This window comes from Pseudophryne corroboree, chromosome 6, assembly GCF_028390025.1.
Source record: "Pseudophryne corroboree isolate aPseCor3 chromosome 6, aPseCor3.hap2, whole genome shotgun sequence".
Lineage (NCBI taxonomy): Eukaryota > Metazoa > Chordata > Amphibia > Anura > Myobatrachidae > Pseudophryne > Pseudophryne corroboree.
Window position 1 is genome coordinate 744371583 of NC_086449.1, and position 10849 is coordinate 744382431.

Consider the following 10849-nt stretch of genomic DNA (forward strand, 5'->3'; position numbering starts at 1 on the left):
CACCTCCTGTAATGGTTCAAACCAGTCCGATTGGAGGAACTGCAGCACCAAATTGAGATCCCAAGGTGCCGTGGGAGACACAAAGGGAGGTTGGATGCGCAGAACCCCTTTCAAAAAACGTCTGGGCCTCAGGGAGAGAAGCCAATTGTTTATGAAAGGAAATGGACAAGGCTGAAATCTGGACTTTTATGGAGCCCAGAAGTAGGCCCACATCCACACCTGCAGAAAAAGCAGGAAACATCCCAGGTAAAATTCCACAGCAGAATAAGTTCTGCTCTTGCACGAAGAGACGTATTTCTTCCAAATACGGTGGTAATGTTTAGATGTTATCCCCTTCCTGGCTTGGATCATAGTCGGGATAACTTTGTTAGGGATCCCTCTTCTGGCTAGAAATAGCCGTTCAACTTCCATGCCGTCAAACGTAGCCACGGTAAGTCCTGATAGACGAACGGGCCCTGTGGCAGAAGATCTTCGCGAAGCGGTAGAGGCCACAGACCTTCGAGGAGCATCTCCAGAAGGTTCATGTACCAGGCCCTTCGTGGCCAGTCCGGAGCAATGAGTATTGCTTGAACCTTTTCCCTTTTTATTCTTTTTAGAATTCTCTGGATCAGAGGAAGTGGAGGAAACACATACACCATCTGATAGACCCACGGAGTCGTCAGAGCGTCTACCGCCACTGCCTGTGGGTTTCTCAACCTGGAACAATATCGCTTGAGCTTCTTGTTGAGCCGAGAGGCCATCATGTCGATTTGTGGATATCCCCACCGATGTATCAAGCATATGAACACCTCCGAGTGAAGGCCCACTCCCCCCATGTGCAGGTCGTGTCTGCTGAGGAAGTCTGCTTGCCAGTTGCCTACTCCCGGAATGAAAACCGCTGACAATGCCACAGCATTTTTTTTCTGCCCAGAGGAGAATTTTTGACACCTCTGACATTGTTGCTCTGCTTTTCGTTCCGCCCTGTCTGTTTATGTACGTCACTGCCATCACATTGTCCGACTGGACTTGAATGGCCCGATCGTGAAGAAGATAAGAGGCCTGCAGAAGGGTGTTGTATATAGCCCTGAGTTCCAGAATGTTGATTAGAAGGGTGACTTCCTGACTTGACCATCTTCCTTGAAACTGTACCCCCTGGGTGACTGCTCCCCAACCTCTGAGGCTTGCGTCTATGGTTAACAGGATCCAGTCCTGAATTCCGAACCGCAATGAGGTGAGAAATCTGTAGCCACCACAGAAGGGAGATCCTGGCTTTTGGCGACAGATGGATCTTCTGGTACATGTGAAGATGCAATCCCAACCATTTGTCCAACAGATCGAGCTGGAAGGGTCTTGCGTGAAACCTTCCATATTGAAGCACCTCGTAAGAAGCCACCATTTTCCCCAGAAGGTGAATGCATAGATGCACCGATATCCGGGTTGGCTTCAGGACATCTCGAACCATCGACTGGATTACCAATGCCTTTTCCAACGGAAGGAACACTTTTTGCGACTCCATGTCCAGTATCATTCCCAGGAATGGGAGCCTCAGTGTTGGCTCTAGGTGAGATTTCGGAAGGTTCAGAATCCACCAGTGATCCTGGAGAAGTTTTGTTGAGAGGCCAATGCTGTCCAGCAACCTCTTCCTGGACGGCGCCTTTATCAGAAGATCGTTAGGAACGGAATTATGTTCACTCCCTGCTTGCAAAGGAGAAACCTCATCTCTGCCATCACTTTGATGAATACCCTCGGTGCCGTGGATAGACCAAATGGCAGGGCCTGGAACTGGTAGTGACAGTCCTGCAGTGCAAACCGTAGATAAGCCTGATGAGGCGGCCAGATCGGAATGTGAAGGTACGCATCCTTGATATCCAAAGACACAAGGAATTCCCGTTACCCCAGACCTGAGATCACCGCTCTCATAGTCTCCAACTTGAAATTGAACACTCTTAAGAATGGATTCAAGGACTTGAGGTTTAGAATTGTTCATACCGAACCCTCCGGTTTTGGTACTACAAACAAGTTGGAATAGTACCCCTTGTTGTGCAGATGAGGTGGAACTGGAACAATGACTTGAGTCTGTACCAGTTTTTGGATGGCCTGCTGTAAAGTTATACTTGCCTCTTGTGAAGCTGGTAAGCCTGATCTGAAGAATCTGTGAGGTGGGAGGTCTTGGAACTCCAGTCTGTAGCCCCGGGAAATAAGATCTATGACCCAGGGATCCCGGCATGAACTTGACCAGATGTGACTGAAAAATTTTAGTCGGGCTCCCACCTGACAGCTCTCCAGGCATCGCGGTCCACCGTCATGCTGAAGGCTTTGAGGGAGCAGAGCCCGAGCACCTGCATTTGCTGGTTTGCGTGGTTTACCTCTCGCACCTCTGGAAGACGTAGAAGCAGCTCTGGACTTTCCCTTAAACTTGGACGTCCGAAAGGACTGTAAATTTGAAGCTGAATAAGCTTTCCTGGCTGGGGGAGCTGCGGAAGGAAGATACGTAGACTTACCCGCAGTAGCTTTGGAGATCCATTTTTCTAGTTAGTCTCCAAACCAGGCTTCTCCTGTGAATGGCAGGCCTTCCACACCTTTAGTGGAGTCCACATCAGCAGTCCACTGGCGTAACCACAAGCCCCTGCGTGCTGACACTGCCATAGCTGTGGTGCGTGCATTAAGCAAACCAATCTCTTTTATGGCTTCCACCATAAAGTTCGCCGAGTCCTGTATATGCTGCAGGAGTAAAACAACATCCCCCCTAGACAAGGAATCTAACCCCTCAATTAGGTTACCACGCACATGCAATAGTGGGTCTTCGGGCCACCCCAGCAGCTGTGTACAATTATTTGAGTGTAGTCTCAATTTTACGATCAGCCGTATCTTTTAGGGAGGCTGCACCAGGGACAGGCAATACAATTTTACGTGACAGCCTAGAGACTGATGCGTCCACTATCTGTGGATTTTTCCCATTTTTTGTATCCTCCAGAAGAAAAGGAAAAGAGGAGAGCAACCTTTTAGGGATTTGAAATTTGTCATCAGGATTAACCCACGGTTCTTCAAACAGGGTATTCAATTCCTTTGAAGCAGGAAAAGTGACTGAGGACCTCTTTTTTTAAATTAAAATAAGATTCCTCACACTCCTCTGACACCTTATCAGGAATTTGCAGAACATCTCTGATGAGGCTCTTATAGAGGCTTATTCCCTGTGAGAGTAGCATCCCCCCCCCCCCCTCCAAATCCACCTCACCCTCATCCATGTCTGACCCATCAGCGTCAGACTGCAGGATATGGGCCAGAGATTGTTTTTGCGGGCAAATGGGAGGGGATTGAGACACTGGTTTGGGGACGGAGTCTCTATTCATAAACTCATCCACAGTCTGTCTTAAGTATTGCGTCCCTTTCTCATTGCGGGATAGCTTTGTAGAAATATTTGAGATCACTCCCTTAATGGAATTAACCCATTCCGGTTCAGCCCCGCTATTCTGGGAAGGTGCACTGCCCTGAGTACCCAGTAGTGAGCCCCCTGGTAAAGAGGAGCACTCTGCTGTACAAGAAACACACTATTTGCCTGACAATGTAAATGTGATAACACACACACAGGAAACGGTTAAGCACAATTAACCCACAAAGAGCCCTTCAGGGAGACACAGAGTAATTTGGAGTTAGCCCCCACCGCGCCCTTATCGCTAATGCCAAGCTTAGCCGGGCCGCAGACTAAGTACCCTGATAGGGAACTTAGTACACTAATAATCGCTCCCCCCCTGCTATGACCCCCTGGTACCGCTGAGGTAATCTGGAGTCTCTCCGGAGGAGCTGCGCGTCCCTGTCAGTCAGCGTCTGTGTCCACTGCAGAGGGAAAATGGCGCTGGTGAGCTGCTGGATCTGCTCATAGTGAAGGCCCCGGATGCTGGGGACTCCAAAAGGACCATGGGGTATAGACGAGATCCGCAGGAGCTTGGGCACACTAAAAAGACTTTGACTGGGTGTGAACTGGCTCCTCCCTCTATGCCCCTCCCCCAGACCTCCGTTATAGGAACTGTGCCCAGGAGAGACTGACATTTAGAGGAAAGGATTTTTGTTTAAACTAAGGGCGAGTAACATACCAGCCCACACCAGAGTATCAACAAACCAAAACACAGTATGAATTAACAAAAGCAACAGGCTGAATATAACTGATACACAACCCACGTGTAACAAATATAACCAGTAATACAACAACTGTAAGTAACAGTCCGCACTGGGATGGGCGCCCAGCATCCTCTACGGACTAGGAGAAAAAGATTTTCCGGTAGGTATTAAAATCCTATTTTCTCTTACGTCCTAGAGGATGCTGGGGACTCCAAAAGTACAATGGGGTCTATACCAAAGCTCCAGAACGGGCGGAAGAGTGCGGACGACTCTGCAGCACCGACTGAGCAAACATGAGGTCCTCATCAGCCAGGGTATCAAACTTGTAAAACTTAGCAAAGGTGTTTTAACCCGACCACGTAGCCGCTCGGCAAAGCTGAAGTGCCGAGACCACTCGGGCAGCCGCCCAAGATGAGCCCACCTTTATGGTAGAATGGGCCTTTACTGACTTCGGCAACGGTAGCCCAGCCGAAGAATGAGTTTGCTGAATCATATTACAAATCCAGCGTGCAATAGTCTGTTTAGAAGCAGGATTTCCAAGCTTGTTGGAAGCATACAGGACACACAAAGCCTCTGTTTTCCTGGTAATAGCCGTTCTGGCGAAGTAAATTTTCAAAGCTCTTACAACATCAAGAGACCTTGGAACCGCCCCAGCGTCCGTAGCCACAGGTACCACGATAGGTTGGTTAATGTGAAACGAAGAAACCACCTTCGGCAGAAATTGCTGACGAGTCCTCAATTCCGCTCTATTCGAATGGAAAATCAAATAAGGGCTCTTGTGAGACAAGGCCGCCAACTCTGACACTCGCCTGGCAGACGCCACAGCCAAAAGCATAACCACTTTCCAAGTGAAAAACTTTAACTCAACCTTACGCAACGGTACAAACCAGTGAGACATAAGGAACTGCAAGACCACTTCAAGATCCCACGACACCACCGGCGGCACAAATGGGAGGATGGATATGCAGCACTCCCTTCACGTAAGTCTGAACCTCTGGAAGGACGGCCAATTCTTTCTGAAAGAAAATAGATAAAGCCGAAATCTGCACTTTGATGGAGCACAATTTCAGGCCTGCATCGATGCCTGCCTGCAAAAAATGGAGAAACCGACACAAGTGAAACTCCTCCGCAGGAGCTGCTTTGGCTTCACACCACGAAACATACTTTCTCCAAATACGGTGATAATGTTTCGCCGTAACCTCCTTCCTAGCTTTAAGGAGAGTGGGGATGACCTCCCTGGGAATACCTTTCCTAGCTAAGATTTGGCGCTCAACTTCCACGCCGTCAAACGCAGCCACGGTAAGTCCAGAAACACGCATGGCCCCTGCATTAACAGGTCCTCTCTTAGAGGAAGCGGCCAGGGATCTTCCACTAGTAATTCCTGAAGTTCCGGATACCAGGCCCTCCTTGGCCAATCTGGAACGACGAGTATCGCCTGAACCCCTGTTCGTCGTACGAGCCTCAGTACCTTCGGAATGAGAGGAAGCGGGGGAAACACATACACCGACTGAAACACCCACGGAGTAACCAGAGCGTCCACTGCACTGGCCTGGGGGTCCCTTGACCTGGAACAATACCTTGGAAGCTTCTTGTTGAGGCGAGACGCCATCATGTCTATCAGAGGAATTCCCCAACGCCTTGTCACTTCTGCAAATACCTCTTGATGAAGAGCTCACTCTCCCGGATGGAGATCGTGTCTGCTGAGGAAGTCTGCTTCCCAGTTGTCCACGCCCGGGAGGAAGACTGCTGACAGAGCGCTCACGTGCTGTTCCGCCCAGCGAAGGATTCTTGTGGCCTCCGCCATAGCCGCCCTGCTCCTTGTTCCGCCTTGGCGGTTTACGTACGCTACCGCTGTTATGTTGTCCGACTGGATCAGGACAGGAAGACCCTGAAGATGGTTCTTTGCTTGCAGCAGGCCGTTGAATATGGCTCTCAATTCGAGAACATTTATGTGGAGACCAGATTCCTGGCTTGACCATTTTCCCTGGAAATTTCTTCCTTGCGTGACTGCGCCCCAACCTCGGAGACTTGCATCTGTTGTCAGCAGGACCCAGTCCTGGATTCCGAATCGGCGTCCCTCTAGAAGGTGAGAGCCTTGCAGCCACCACAGGAGAGAAACCCTGGCCCTGGAAGATAGACATATTTTCCGGTGCATGTGCAGGTGAGACCCGGACCATTTTTTTTTAGCAGATCCCACTGAAACACCCGGGCATGAAACCCGCCAAACGGAATGGCTTCGTAAGCCGCAACCATCTTCCCCAGTACCCAAGTGCAGTGATGAATCGACACACTTGTCGGCCTCAGAAGCTCCCTGACCATGGTCTGGATTTCCAGAGCTTTGTCCTCCGGCAGAAACACTCTGTATCTCCGTGTCTAGGATCATGCCCAGGAAGGGCAGCCGAGTGGCCGGGATCAACTGAGACTTTGGCAGATTTAGAATCCAACCGTGACGACAAAGAACAGACAGTGAGAGATCCACATTTCTTAACAACTGTTCCTTGGACCTCGCCTTTATCAGGAGATCGTCCAAGTACGGGATGATTGTGACCCCTTGCTTGCGAAGGAGGACCATCATTTCCGCCATTACCTTGGTGAAAACCCTTGGGGCCGTGGAAAGCCCAAACGGCAATGCCTGAAATTGGTAATGACAAACCTGCACCGCGAACCTCGGGAAGGCCTGATGAGGGGGGTATATTGGGATGTGTAAGTAAGCATCCTTTATGTCGACTGACGCCATAAACCCCCTTCCCCCCATCGAGGCTGGAGATCACTGCTCGAAGAGACTCCATCTTGAACTTGAACATTTTAAAGTATGGATTGAGGGATTTCAGGTTCAGAATCGGTCTGACCGAGCCGTCCGGCTTCGGCACCACAAAGAGGCTTGAATAGAACCCTTTTCCCCGATCTGACGGGGGAACCGGTACCACAACCCTATGTTGACACAACTTTTGTATCGCATCCCTTACCACCTCTCTTTCGGGAAGAGAAGGTTGGCAAGGCCGACACGAAAAACCGTTTGGGGGGGATCTCCTGAAACTCCAGTCTGTACCCTTGGGATACTATGTCTAACACCCAAGGATCCAGAGCTGAACGAACCCATACCTGACTGAAGAATCGGAGACGGCACCCCAGCGTCATGCGGTGGACTTGGTAGAGGCAGGGGAGGACTTTTGGTCCTGGGTGCCTGACACTGCAGGCGACTTCCTGCCCCTACCTCTACCCTTTGAAGCGAGGAAGGACGAGCCCTTACCTCTTTTGTATTTATTAGGCTGAAAGGACTGCATCTGCTGATGGGGTGCCTTCTTCTGTTGTGTGGGAACATAGGGAAGAAAAGATGACTTACCCGCCGTAGCGATCGACACCAGGTCAGCGAGGCCGTCACCGAACAAGACACTACCTTTAAAAGGGAGAGCTTCCATATTCTTCTTGGAGTCGGGATCAGCATTCCATTGGTGAACCCACAGCGCCCTCCTGGCCGAAATCGCCATGGCATTGGCTCTTGATCCCAAGAGGTCAACATCCCTCGCCGCATCCTTTAGGTAATCCGCAGCGTCCTTGATATAACAAAGAGTCAAAAGAATATTATCTTCATCAAGAGCATCCATATCAGAAGCCAAATTTTCAGCCCACTTTGCAATAGCACTACTCACCCATACCGACACCACAGCAGGTCTGAGCAATGCACCAGTATTTACGAAAATGGACTTCAATGTCGTCTTCAGCTTGCGATCCGCCGGATCCTTGAGAGCAGCCGTATCAGTAGACGGAAGCACCACCTTCTTGGACAATCGCGAGAGAGCCTTGTCCACATTTGGAGATGACTCCCATTTTTCCCTATCATCAGAGGGGAAAGGATATGCCATCAAAATTCTCTTGGGAATCTGCCACCGTTTCTCAGGCGTCTCCCAAGCCTTTTCACAAAACTCATTCATTTCATGAGAGGGGGGAAACTTTACCTCAGGTCTTTTCCCTTTAAATAAACAAACCCTTGTGTCAGGAACAGCCGGTTCCTCAGATATACGTAAAACATCTTTAATGGCTATAATCATGTAGTGAATACTCTTGACAACCCGTGGATGCAAAGAGGCCTCATTCAAATTGACATCGGAGTCAGAGTCCGTGTCGGTACCTGTATCTGCCATCTTGTTAAAAACACGCTTTTGTGACCCGGAGACTGCCTGTACCTGAGACAAAGCGTCCTCCACAGACTGTCTCCATGTTTGTGTCTGAGAATCAGATTTATCCAGTCTCAATAAAGCCACATTCATTGTACTCAGCATAGTCATCCAATCAGCAGTCGGCTGTGCCGACAGACACACACCTAACTCCTTTTCCGCACCCCCCATAACCTCGTGCCGACACACCCACACAGTCCACAAGCCCAGGGACAGACCCACAAAAAAGCCCTTAAGGAGACACACAGAGGAAGTATGCCAGCTCACACCCCAGCGCCCATACACTAAAAAAAACTAGTATATATGCTCAGCGCTGTGTAACACAAACAAAAAGCACCAAATTTATGTGCCCCCCCCCCCCCCCCCCCCCCCGTTTTTCCTCCCCGTGTACTTGCGGGAGCGTGGAGGACCGGGCAGCGTCTCTGCAGCACTGTAGAGATATGAGAAAATGGCGCTGGTGAGCAACATGCGGCTAAGCCCTGCCCCTTCCCAGCGCGCCTTAGCCCGCTAAATTTTAAACCTGCACACTGGCGGGGGAATATAAATATATTATAATACATACATATACACACAGCGTCTGGACACCATATATTTTGTGGTATTGCCAGGCATTTAACCCCAGTAACTGCTGCCCAGGGCGCCCCCCACCCCTAGCGCCCTGCACCCAGCCAAAGCCGTTGGTGATGTGTGTGGGAGCATGGAGCGCAGCGCTACTGCTGTGCTGTACCTCGTTACTGAAGTCTTCTGCCGTCACTGAAGTCTTCGGTTCTTCTCCTACTCACCCGGCTTCTTTCTTCTGGCTTCTGTGAGGGGGATGACGGCGCGGCTCCGGGAACAAGCAGCTAGGCGAACCAAGTGATCGAACCCTCTGGAGCTAATGGTGTCCAGTAGCCTAAGAAGCAGAGCCCTTGAACTAAGAAGAAGTAGGTCTGCTTCTCTCCCCTCAGTCCCACGATGCAGGGAGCCTGTAGCCAGCAGGTCTCCCTGAAAATAAAAAACCTAACAAAAGTTTTTCTAGAGAAACTCTGTAGAGCTCCCCTAGTGTGTGTCCAGTCACTCCTGGGCACAAAGTCTAACTGAGGTCTGGGGGAGGGGCATAGAGGGAGGAGCCAGTTCACACCCAAAGTCTTTTTAGTGTGCCCAAGCTCCTGCGGATCCAGTCTATACCCCATGGTCCTTTTGGAGTCCCCAGCATCCTCTAGGACGTAAGAGAAACTGATTTAAGATGTTTTTTGCCAGTGTGGGTACTGTGTACCGAGACTCAGCTGTGTACTGTGTCTGGAGACACATCCCGTCCCGGTTAGAAGCTGTGCGTCTCCGTACCCTCATGCCGCCATAATGGCTGGCGACCCGCTAGTCAGGACGCCGGCTTAGTACTCACCACTCTTCTTTCTTCTGGCTCTGTTAGGGGTGGCGGCGTGCTGCGGGAATGTACGCTCGTCGTGGTGAGGCTTGCGAATAGTTCCCTCAGAAGCTCAGTGTCCTGTCAGCGGGGGAACAGAACCATTAAACCTTCAAGAGGATGGGCCGTGCCGCCCCCCCCCCCCCCGTGCAACGTGATGTAATGATACACTGCACAATCCAGTGTACACCGGCGCGATGTATCATTACAGCATGCGTATAACTATGCCACCTTTCATTACACCGTCCCATCTGATGTGCAATGCATAAGATGGGTAGATGCAGTGAACGCGTAACACACTGTACTATGTGTACAATAAACTGTTCCATACCATGCCAGTGCAATATACACTGTCGAGTCACATTATTATGACCAGCCAATATCCAGAGTAGCCGCTGTGTGCAGCAGGGACAGCAGCTAGACGGGTTGAACTGTCATTTTAGACACACGTCTTGTAGCCCCAGGTTCATTCTGACGGTGAGCTGCTCCACAGTAGCGTATCGGTTGGCCCTCCCGCACCTTCGTAGATGACTTTCACCTCTCCCATCAGTGGCATGTGGTGCTCTGCAGTTTCCACGTCGGTTATTCGCAATGGTGCCACTTTTCTAGTCAGGATACACCTTCACCGCAGCAGCACGCAAACAGTTCACAAACTGCGCTGTTTCAGAAATACTGCCACCCTTGGCCTGAAAGCTGAGAATCATCCCTTTTTGCAGGTGGTCATAATAATGTGACTCGACCGTGTATCATACGATATATCGCTTAGTGTGTAGCCAGCTTAACACAAGCCTGAGAAATAAACAACCCCAGGAGGGAAAAAACCCCGCAACAACCACCCTCACACTTGACTACTTCCATAAAAAGCAGAGGGCAGCATAAGCAGTCTGTCTAGTGCTGGTCATTATAAACTCCTCTGATCTGTTTATATATATATATATATATATATATACAAAAAAATGTCTTCCACCCCGCGCTCAACCCACCAGCAGCAATATGGAGAAAGTCCCTGTTAGTGAACTTTCAAAGAATAACATAAACAAAAACAATAACCAATTGCGCTTGGTATAACTTTAAAACACTCAGATTTTAGTATTTCCAGTAGCTGTTCTTCCACGGTGTGGATTCTTATAACTGGTATCACCTGCAATGGATGTGGCTGTTACTTGTGTCTCTTTCC